General features: G+C 42.5%; 1 protein-coding gene across 10 annotated transcripts in view; it reads left to right on the top strand.

Annotated features, from left to right (window-relative positions):
- Positions 1-2842: 2842 nt before the first annotated feature.
- Positions 2843-12029, top strand: part of SULF1 (sulfatase 1) — a 124759-nt gene continuing 115572 nt past the window's right edge. For 8 of the 10 annotated variants that reach the window (XM_032127226.1, XM_032127183.1, XM_032127217.1 and 5 more), the window contains exons 1-2: positions 3394-3721; positions 4938-5030. The gene's annotated coding sequence lies outside the window, so the exon portion shown is untranslated. Of the gene's footprint in view, positions 3043-3393; positions 3722-4937; positions 5031-12029 lie in introns of those variants that run through there. The other 2 variants (XM_032127193.1, XM_032127259.1) reach the window with 2 other exon arrangements.

The following is a 12029-nucleotide window of genomic DNA, read 5'->3' on the forward strand; positions in this document are numbered from 1 at the left end:
TAGAAAGAAACATTGGTTTGTAACTATTTACCATTTCTTTGCAATTCAGGGTTTCAGAGGCTTTTTTATATGTCATTATTGACATGATATCGTTGAAACTTAACAGGAGCATGAGTACATTTCAAGCTAGAATTTAACAGTAAACTTGTCTGTAGATTTATAGTCATGTTCTAGAACCTCTTCTGTTCCTATATAAACTCTTCAAAAATAATTGAATCCAGGGTAGACACAAAACGATTCAAGGAAATAAAAGTTCATGTTCCATTCATATTGGCAGGAGAGATAGATTGAGGTTACTGCAGAAATCATGAAAAATCCCCTTTAATTACTTTTGAGAGCTGAAAGTGCCAGAATTGAGAATTACATGAGGTTCTTGAGCAGAATTGCACCTGTGTGATTATGTACATATGTCCACACTGACACACAAAACTGCCAAGGCTGTCTGTGCTGGAGGAAAGGTGGTGAGTTTAAGTCTAGGCAACACAGAGTGAGGTTCAGTGCCCTGGCAAAAAGATGCTGTTGGCTACCATGGAAACCAATTGGAACTTCTGTGTAAGGGACATGTTATCTGTGGGAACAAAACAGGAGTGACTATTTCTCAATATCACAATTACCTACAATTAATCTTGCATATTAGGATTGTCTTGAGTTATTTGCATAAAGCATTATTCACTTTGCTCCAAGTCTTACGTGAGTGGGGGCAGCCTGACCTTAGCAAGAGTTCAAGGGTTTGACAGTCAACTTGAGAACCTGTTTTATAATGTGTAATTTTAACAGCATTTTGGGTATGGCTCTCCCAGTGCAGCTTTCATTTCAGCCTTTAAAACCCAAACTCTTTGCAGATGGCAGTGTGCACAGAGGAGAAGTGGTGGAAAAGTCTGTTATGAGCTGTCACAGCAAACTAAATCTGGCTGTAGTCACACAAGTAGCAGTTACATTATCCTGCAACATCAGCAGTAGCTTTTAAGTGAAAACATGATCATGCATGATGTTTGAGGGCTATTACTAACATTGGTTATGGAGATGAAAATTTGTATTTCAAGTCATTGCAGCATCTTTGAAGATAAATGTGGGTGGGTGTGTGTCTCTGTATACAAAACACTCAATTAGGGGTCCTTTTAAACATGTCAATTTTACAGAATTGTGACTTGACAGGCATCAGCAGAGGCATCCCTGACTTGCACAGGCATAAAAACCCAACAGATCTGGGCCTGTGCATCACACAGATGCTCAGTAACTTGCTTGTGTATATTTATTATCAGATATAATACACAACATTGTGTAAGCATATACACACCACAACATAAAATAAATGTATGCACATAACTGTCATTCATGTTGGTTAGAGGTTGAACCTTGCTGCATTTGCCTCTCATCTAACCAATACAAAATAGAGCATCTGTGAGGTGAGCTGCATTTTAGAAAATGAGTCAGTACACAGGATGATACAGCACAATTTGAGGGGCTTTTTCATATTCCACATCTCTGATGGCTATAGATTTTTAATGTAGTTACTATAAAATACTGGCAAGAAGTACAGTTTAAAAAAATGCAAATGAGCTCAATGAAGTCTCCAGGGCTTTTCGAATATGTAAGGTTATCCAGCCTGTTTACAGACCACAGTCTGCTAGAATGAAACAAAATCAAACCAAACCCTTGCCCTGAAGATATAATTGGCAAGGTTAAGAATCTTACAATACCCCAGGGAGAGTAGTTGCATCTCTACCTCACCACATATTATTGTTGAAAATATTATTCAGCTGTTTATTTATCTGGAATTAGCAGATTAGGGAGTAGTGTTTTAGTGATACCAAACATCTGTGATAGCAGCTTCAGAGTAATAGGCTGAAACAGACACTGTATCATCACTTCGGGGAAGAATTTAGGCAAATGCAATTGTGACTACAGTTTCTTCTTTTTTCTTTCTTTTCCCAGTCAGCTCTGCTAACAGCTATCTGGGCTCAGACCCCAGTTCTTGAATCTCACATTTTATTAAGTATTCACTTTGCCACTAGTCTTTCAGAAACAGCTTTGTGTAAGGTATTAAAGAACAAGTAAGCCAAATCAACATTTCAAGACTCTCATACGGCTTTCATATAGCTGGGCAAAGTGTGTCTTTTCACAATTGCAAACCTTTCTTCAAGCTGGATGTTAACACTTTCAGAGTAACTTTTAATGCCAAAACAACGTCCTTCCCTTTCAGTTCAAAGAAAACACAACATCTGTCATAATGTGAAATGTAGATTTAATGCAAGTGTCAAGTCAGGCACTTCGTAATGAGGTAAAAACCCTTGAGATTTTAAGTCTTTCTTCCACGTTATCCTATTACGGGGGGGGGAAAGGAAATAACTGTTTCTTTGGCACTTAGCAGCTTTTCTGTGTCCCTTATCTATCCTTCCCGGACATCTTCTGTAAATTAGTGGATTTTTCCTGGCAGTGTCCCTGAGAAGGAGGAAGGTGTGATAATGTTTGCTTTGAGGCCGAGGGAAACTGAGGCACAGAGTAGACACAGTCCAGACCTGCCGCGGCACATGCCCGGAGCCCTCAGCCCCGACTGGGGCGGTGACGGGTCCCCAGAGGAAGGGCAGCGATCCCGAAACTGCGGCTGCATCCCGACACTGCGGGGCGGCGCGGTGGTGGCGGAAGCGGTGGGAAGGGGGGAAGCAACAGGCTGGGGGCAGCTTCCCGGCCGAGGGGCGGCAGCCGGGGGCGCGGAGCGGGGCGCGGAGCGGGGCGCGGAGCTGTCACAGCAACGCCGCGGGCGCGGGGCGGCCGCTGCAGCGGCCACGGGCGGGCGAGCAGCGTGTGCCGCCGGGCCACCGAGCCGCTGGGCGCGCCGGGGAGCGGAGGCGGCCAGCCCGCGTCCCGGGAAGCGCGGGCTGGGGGGAAGGACTCGTAGATGTCTGTGTGCAGAAGCAGCAATATTTGCCCTTTGGATATCCCCTCTTCTCCCCGCCTCTCCCCGCACCCCGGTTTTCCTCTAGCCTCTCTCCGCCGTTCTCCCAGGAAGGCTGGAAGCAGCCAAGGGGTAACCGCGGCACGGTAAGGAGTTGGGATTTCGGGATGCAGATGTCACATTGCCGTGCAAACGACTCCCGCAGTAGCACTTTATCAGAATTTCAAGCTGCATCTTTTATCTCTTTTAGAAAAGCGTCTTTCAGAGGAGATTGCCCTCAATAGACCCGTCATAAAAACATTTTAGTGTTGCTCTTGTGCTTCCGTGCATCCCACTGCGAAGGGGTCCCAGTGGTCCCTTGGGAATACAAGGAGTTGTGAGAAGTTACACAACTGGCCACCAGACTAATCCACTCCCTCTACCTTCCCGCGAGTACCTCCCCCTTCTGCTCTTTTTTTCAATAGCAGCCCTTTCTCAAAATCTCAGGTTACTTTGCTAAAGAGTTCTCAGTCTTACAGTTTCTGCCCTTGTCTCTGCCTCCAGCTCCTTAAGAGCCTCCCAACCCCAGCGATTGGATTGGGCAGCCCGTCTTGACACACCACTGTGCTGAGTGCTTGAGGACGTGTTTCAACAGATGGTTGGGGTTAGTGTGTGTCATCACACTCGAGTGGGGATTAGGGGAGAGAGGCAGCCTTGCTGGAGCTGTGTGGTCTTCCCCAAGTGTGAGCTGCAAGCAAAAGAAGAAATACCTAGCTTTGGGGGAGAAGCGGGAGGAATCGTTTCCAGCAGCTCAGAGGGAAAAATAAAACCCCACACTTTGTTCAGGTAAAGTAAAAGGCACCTCATGCCTCTCTCTCTCTCTCTCTCTCTCTCCTTTTTTCCTTCACGGTTTTCAGAGGAATGCTAGCACAGCACACTTGTCAAAGCCAGTTGCTGCTGCCTTATCAATGCTGCTATTGTACGGCTGACAGATAACAGCGAGCACAGCCTGATGCTTGGCTGTCTTCATAGAGCTAACACTCTTAACGCCGCTAAGGTCACGCTTTCAGAGGTGTAGATTGGAAAATCTCCCCTGGAGCGGTGTATCCCAGCCCTGCGGGTGCCTCCTCTGCTCCCCCCGCAGGCACCGCTCTCCGCTCGGCGCACACGTGTGTGCCCGGAGCGGCGCGGGGAAAGCGGCGGCCAGGCACGGGTGGGTGCGGTGTCTGCGGGTGCAAACGCCGCCGTGCTCCAACACATCCGTGGAAACTGCATGGGAGGGAGGGAGAAGCAACCGTGGCAGAGTATTTCCTAGGTTTGGAGCAGGATGCTTCAGCAGTGTGCAGCCTGTCTGGGGCTCAGCTGGGAGGCAAACCAGACTGTTTTGAAAGTGCGTTAGAGATGTCTGTAAAGTTGGAAGACTCCTTTATAGAGACCTGCCTGGGCTCCTGATGATCGGCGTCGAGGTGATTTGGCTTACACATGGGCATAAAGTTAAGAGAAAATCAGGAACGTAGGGAAAGGCAGGGTACAATGTAATGCTGCTCTTGCAGCTGCAGCAGAGCAGATGGATGTAATTCATTTGCAGATCTGTTTGTGGAAGTTTTACATGTCATTGAAAACTAAGTAGCATCACTATAATGGATCATTAAAGACTCGCTGTATTTATAGATTTTAAAGTAGTGATCTGAAGTGTTAATTAGAAGTAGGCAAAATTTATGTTTAGGAAGGAAGAGGGGCAGAAATGTAATTAGAAATTAGTTATGGAAGTACTCTGCTATCATTTTCATTTAATTCCGCTATTAAGTTCATTGATGTCTGGAGCGTGGGAAGCCCAGCAAATTAACTAAGTCAAAAATGTTATCACTAATTACTGTATGTTATCTTCTCAGAGGAGATGTTTTCATTGTTTTGTTCTAAATGATCTAGATGGAGAAATTAGAAGATGGATTATTTTTCCTTTTATTTGGTTTGGGGCTTTTTAGTTAAAAATTTGCTGTATATATATTCTGTCTTCCTGTGCAGAGTAATAAAATTTTTTGTTTCTTTTGCACTATAACAGATCTTCACACTAACTGTCACATACCTCTGGTGCTTATGAATTATTGGCCTCCTACTTGAGAAAGAAATCTAACACTGTCCTCACCACTTACAGGTGAGATATTCTATATATAATACTGTATATAATGTGTTCTGAAATAAGATCTGTTTAGTAGGCTGAGCAAGGGGATTTATAGCTGGTGCTTTGTGATTTTGGTATTCAACTGCAAAACAATGCCCATAAACTCATGTTTCATGTTGCACATATATTTTTAACTCAAACCAACTTTTTTGTTAACTTTTTTTTCCTTGAGCAGACTATTTGGCCCCTTTACAGGTTGTTCTCAGTTTGTATTTTCAAACACACTCTTTAGTAGGAATGTGTCTTCAGAAGTCATCCACAGCAATTTGAAACAGAGAATTAGCTAAATCCCAAAAATCACTGCACAACCAGACCAAGATTTATGTGAATAAATTTGACCATTTTTTTTCTCTCAGTCTACACTTTCTCATTGTAAAAAGTCATGGAAATTTTTACAAGCTTAAAATGAAAAACAAAACCAAAGGAAAACCTCATTACAGCTCCACGTTAAAGTCTTGTATATTGGATTTCTCCTCTTTCTCCCAGTGTGTCCTGTGAGAAGCTCAATATGCCAGCTTCGGCACACAGAGGTTTAGACTTCCAGCAAAGCTAAGGTGCAGCACTGTGAGCTGCAGAGCATGCTGCTGTCACTGCCTAAGTGAAACCCATCCCTCTTTGTGACTGATCACACATCGGATGATCTATAAGAAACCATATTTTTCAAGAAAGTGCATAGCTAATTACACATGCCCAGCTTGTTATTGTTTTACTAGGGGGAAAAAAACCCCAAACTAGTTTCTCTAGCACTGCCAGAAAATCTTGCTGAGAAACTAGGAACAGCAAATCATGTTTTTCCTTCCTTTATAATGATGGGGCTGTTTAAAAGACAATGCCCACAGGGCAGTCCAGCTTCTTGTCAAAATGTAATCTACTGTTCCAGATGGTAAACATTCAAAGACATATTTATGGTGACTTCTACATACCTTCCTTTGACATTGGCTTTTTTTTCCCTGAGAGCACTTGTGCTGGGTACACACATGAAGTTCCCATTAGCATCCTAGCAGCTGTAAAAGTGTTCAGAGCTCACAAAGATGTTCCTCACAGTGAGATAAAAATAATCTTAGGAAAAGATCTGAGACCGTACAAGTTCCATGATATGCTCAAGGTAAAAAATTCCAGAGGTACAAAAAAATCCATAAACTGCTGCATGAAAGCTGTAACACATTTTTGTTGCGGCTAATTCATCTTTGCTTGATATGGAATGCTGAACATACCAGGCATGTCTGTACTATCAACTCTGTTTGTGATGTGAGGCAACCTGCACTGCACAAAAGCCGGTGTGTTTCTTTTTCCCCCAGCTAGTGAAGATTAGGTGGGATACTTATTGTCTTCACAGAGTTTTCGAAGTGTCACCCCAGTTTTTTTTCTCTCACTGCTCTGAGAGCAGTTAGGTAGAGCACAAGAAAATGTTTTCCAGCCAGAATGTGTTCTGCCCTGAATTGTCTTAATTATGTGTCAGTTTATTGCTTGTCAGGGGCTTCCTCTTCTTAGCACTTTATAATCTAGGTGGGTGAGCTTGTTACATCACAATATGCAACTTCAGTTTCTGCTTCTTGGCACATCTCCTTGGCCTTTCATTGATTTTTGTCTCTGTTTCAGAGGAAAAAAATTAATTATGATTGGTGTAATTTACATTGAAAAAAACCCCTTGGTGAATTTCCAAATGGCATGTAAATGCACCTTCAAAAAGTAGGTTAAATTAGAGGTCGTTAGGAAAAACCTGCATGTGGAAATCCAGAAGTATCCTAGAGATTGCAAGTAACAGTGTGAAAATTATAGTAACAGCTCTTATTCCAGTCAGGAACTGATAAAAACAGTTTATTTAAAATGTTGTGATGCTGGGGACAGTGTTCCTAAATGTGCAAGCCATTATAAAACCCACACAGTGGACGTTAGACAGCTATGGAAAAAAATATTTTGAAATATTTGCAAATTCTGTTCTGGCTAGAACACTTTATTGCAGACTATTTTGACACTTCGCAGGTTTTTTATCTAGCGTTGTTTAACTTACATCCTGCACTTGATATTTTATATGTATATGACCAAATGTTCATGCAGGATCAGGAGTTTGAGACTTGTGTAATGTCAGGGCCCATTCTCACATTGATGAGGCCGGACACTTGTTGCAGATGTCATGGGAGTCATGGGTTCCATGATTTCCTCAGCTTTAGAAAGAGCTTTGGGGGATTTGTGTTTGAGTGGGAAGGCAGACTGATGCGATAACAATTGAGAAAGCTCCTTTCTGAGTGCCTTGAGAGCTGCAGTGTTCAACAGAGAACGAGGGTCCCGTGACAACTCTGCGGTGACACAGAAAGAATCCAATTAGTGGCCACTCCTGCTGTTGATACTAGATCTCTCCTAAAACATTTCCACCATTACCACCCTCATTGTAATCCCATCCACGACACCGATAATGGGATCAGGAGTGTCTTTTCAGAATGCCTGTTTAAATTTTAACTGCTGTCTTTGGAGATTTTGGGGATATTAAATCAGAAGGCACTGAATAGCACAGCTCACAAGAGAGCTTTGTGACACCCGTGTCACCCAGTAGTTGTCTTTCTCATACTAGAGTTTCCTAACACCTCCATCACAGGTAGAGCTGCTGTGAGTGGGCTATAGATGAAGTAGGGGGGCTGTATGTACACAGTGAAAAATCTATTGAGTTGTGGCTGTCCCTGCACTGCCGTTACCTGTAGACCTTGTCCCTGAGAAGTTACATGTGTGGAAAGCAGCAAAGGGATTGGGAGGGGATACAGTCCCCTGTGCTGTGCCCTAGTAGTGGCAGCAAGTCATCCTGCTTCTCCCTTTAACAAGCCTTAAGTCATCACTCTGCCTTTTCAGCTGGATCAGCAGTGTAATATTCTCTCCTGCCCCCCTCGGAATTTTTTTGTCTTTCACTTTTCTTGCTCCAATGCTAATTCATCATTTCCATATGATCAGAGTGCAGTAACTCCATTGTTATTCTTACCAAGAAGGGCAAGTTCAACGCTCTCATGTGCTTGGAGAGGATGCTGTAAAGTGGAAAGATTCAAGGCTCTAAGCAGTGTCACCTCAGAATGCAGCACAGTAATTAATAAATGAATTGCCAAACCAGACACTTTTTAGCTGAATTAGTTTAGCGTATTTCAGTTATGTCAGTAGACTGTTTTTGGGAGCCCCTGCAAGATCTTTGTTTAGCATTGCTGCTTGTTCATACTCGAAAGTTGTTGGCTGGTGAGAGTAATTTCATTTTAATTTTAGGTGTCTTAAGACTTTTATTTTCTGAGAAAACTAATACTTGTTTCATCTTATGGTTTATGCACACAGCAGATTTGGTATCAGTGATTTTTCCAGAACTTTAGTTCCCACTTTCAGAATCTGCTGACAAGTTTGGTAAGCCTTTGTTACTGTGTGTGCTCTATTAATCCTGGAGCTCTGAACCTTCCCAGTCATAACCATCACTAGTGGTTTGGTTACAATGAAACACTTTTTGTAATAGTTGATCTTTACACCCAAGATTTTATCGTGATTTTCTTTATTTTTATTTATTTCATTTGTAGAAAAATTAGCTTACAATTAAATATAATCTTGCATTATAGTATTTATAGGACCCTGCAAATTTGGTAGTATTGCTGGAATTTATACTGGAAGATTTCTAGATGTGATACTGTGCTATAGAAATCTGGACTGTAGATCAGTGCTAGATTTTCCACAGAATACTTCATGAAGTTTCTACATGGAAGCAAAAGACTAGAAAGTCAGTGATGTTATACTCTAAAAAAAATCCTCTCCTGGTTTGAATGTAATTATGGCACTGCATGCTGCCATTTCCCTGTGATGTGACTCTAACCCATTTAAGCAAGGAGAGGAGCTGCTTGACAGCAGCTGTATTTTTGTGGTGCTTCACAGGAGGTGAACTCTATTTGGAAAGCCCACAGAGAAGATGGGGAAGCTTTTGGCACTAGAGTTCTGGAGAATAAATGTAACAGGGAGCTGAACACAGGGGATTGTTTTTCCAAAAGCATCTATTAAAACTGAATAGTGGTCTGTTCCAGTATTGTAATTGCAATGTGCCAAGATGTTCGTTATTCTACCATGTGCACTGTTTTGTCTGTTTTCACTTAAAAACAGAAAAATATGTTGCCAAGCCCATAAATGTCAGCAAAACTGCCAACTCTCCTGACTTTTATCAGTAGTCTCAAGATATTTAGCCTTCTTTGTAAAGCTTCAAGTGTAAGAGTCAAGATATAACGTGAGAAGTTCAGATCTCTGCTTTCTGTTTTTTTAAACCTAATCCTCCTGGTTGCTGAGACAGCTGGCTTGCATGCAGCTCCAGAAACATGAAGGAAACTAACAGAAATCCCAAATCTCTCTCTGTAAGTGCATGCAGGCTGTGTGAACAAGGTGGGTTTGTGCATGTCATCCCTGACAATTAAAACAACCCAACTTTTTTTCCTGAGGTTTACCATAATCAGTTCCCCCTGAAATTTCTGATCGGTCGTCTGATAACTCCCATTTTGTTAAAGAGGTTTTATTGCAACAGAGGGTGAGGTTTCTTTACTCCTCTCAGACAGCAGAATAGCTAGCTGCCCTGGAGAAACCCATCCTTGATCCTCCCATCCTCTGCCTCCAGCAGTGCGTTCCCATCTCCTTCCTTGTGCCAGGTTTGGCTCTTGGCTCACCTCCTGGAGTGCTGAATGAACTCACCAGAGCCGCGGGAAGCTCTCTTGGCTGCCTGCCTACTGAGTTGGTTCATCTCAGCAAGTGGACAGAGGGTCCACATGCTGCAACAGAAGTGGTTGGAGTTGGTGGCTTGGGGTGAGGCGGAGAGACAAGGCCAACCCTTTAGGGGAGTGTGAGCTGTAAGATACTCAACTACTTGCTGACACCTCAACCCACAAACTGGGGTACTGTGTGTGTCTACAGTAGAAGTGTGACTGTGCCGGTGTCATCACAAGCACAAGGCTAAATGTGCACTTTTAGTGAAAGCCTATCGTTTTTTATTTAGAGAATAGCTGCAGTGTCACTCAAAATATGGAAAGTCCTCCCTTACCATTTCTGTCTTTCTAACCCAACAAATAGGCTTTGGAGAGTAGCTAATGAGCAGTGTGGAGAGAAAAGAGAAAGAAACAGAAACGCCTGCTCAGCTGTTGCTTTAAAAAGGTGGATGAAATTCTGAGGGTGGGATCCAGCCTGCAGAGCCAAGGTGCCCCTTGGGTCTTAAATCCTTATACAGCAGCTACCTAAAGGCATGTTCTCTCTCTGATCAATGAAGGGAGTCCCCCTGAAGACCTCCAGGCACTGCAGTTAGGAAAGCAGGATTTCCTTTTGTAAATCTTCAAAGGCACCTGCCTCTTTCCATATGTAGGGATGAAGCTCGCTTGCTTTGCAAGGATTGCTAAGGAGCTTAACCTGGAAGAACTTGATACCATCTTGAGTTTCTTGGTTGGCCCACAGATGATATGATAAACACTGTATTTGAACAGCTGTGACGTAATTCCTACACGGTTTTAAGGTGTCTCCTGTACTTTCCACAAAAGAATGCATGAAGCAGATACTTTCATTTGAACACTGGAGATATGATTCACTTGAAGAGACTAGGATACTTAGATTAAATGTAATTTTGGTACTAACTGTGGAAATGGAACACTGCACTCCTCCAAAGTGTCACCTCTTTATTGCTGGGTTATGCTGACAAAAAAAAATCTAAATGTAAAGTATATAAGTTACAGAAAAATGTTTTAAAAATCACCCAGTGTTGTTACCTAAAGAATGTTTCAAAGGCCTTGCGGGGCAGATAAAGCTTAGGGGAATCAGAGATGGTGGTGATGGTGCCTACATGCAGTAAAATCACAGTGATGAATAATGGATGATCTTAGAGGAATATGATGTTGGACAAAGAATGGAAGGAAGACAGAAATGTAAAAGATTCAGGACACATGTTTCTGGATCTACCTATGCGAAGTCTTTTGAGGATTATCTCCCAGTGACTTGACTGCCTAGGGGCATGCCAGTGACAAATTAGAGAACAGTAGTGCAACAAGAAGCTGAACATCCTGTAAATAACCAGCACAGGATACCTTTAAACTAACACTTTTTTTCCCCCCAAGCACTGCAAAAATGTTAAGAATAGTAGATTTTAGAATAATATTTGGGTTTTGGTAACTTTGTGACAATAAAGAATTATGCATTAATCCAACCTTTGACGCAGTATCGAACAAAGGTTCCTTTGGTGTCATTCCATGCTATTTTATTTTAGCTATATTACCTGAAATCCTGAATGTGTCCTTAGTAAAGCACAAGTGAATTTACCTTGTTGTTATCTATTTTACATCTAGGGCCAGTTTATGAACTGAGACTGTAACACTACCTGCTTGGCCACCAGGAGGTGGTAGGATTTAGGGAGACAACTACCACAGTTAGACCAATAAAAATGTTCTGAAGTGAACACACGTATCTGTCAGGAATTCCAGTAGTTTCTTTTATCTCTATATCAGTAGGATATTGGTATTTTTTATACCACTGTAAACTTCAGTCCACTGCTGGTATACAAGGTCACAGAGGAAGGCTTCCTGTGCTCTACTGCTCTGCAACTCAACTACGGGAAAGAGGCCACTGAATTTGGGTTTTGTTTTCCTTCTTCTTGGTATGGAGAATTCCTCTAAAGCAGAGATCCTCTGAAGTGAGGAAGGGCAAAATGAAGAGCCTTTGTGGTATGCATAGTCAGGGATCACCAGAGTCGTCAAAAAAATAGCAGTTCAACATAGGAAGATGTGAAGCTATAGAGACGTATTGAAAGATGTACCTAAATTTTTAGATTTTTTCCATCCTTTGCAGCTCACATCCAGTTTTCCCTTTCACTTAATGGCTCTGCAAATATTTTCTCTCCACAAATTTTGCACTGTTTTGCACATCATCAACTTGTGAAGGGTTTGAGATGCAGTATAACCATTTCTCAAGAAATAGGTATGTGTTACAGCTATTTGTTTTGGT

This window comes from Corvus moneduloides, chromosome 1 (genome assembly GCF_009650955.1).
Source record: "Corvus moneduloides isolate bCorMon1 chromosome 1, bCorMon1.pri, whole genome shotgun sequence".
Classification (NCBI taxonomy): Eukaryota; Metazoa; Chordata; class Aves; order Passeriformes; family Corvidae; genus Corvus; species Corvus moneduloides.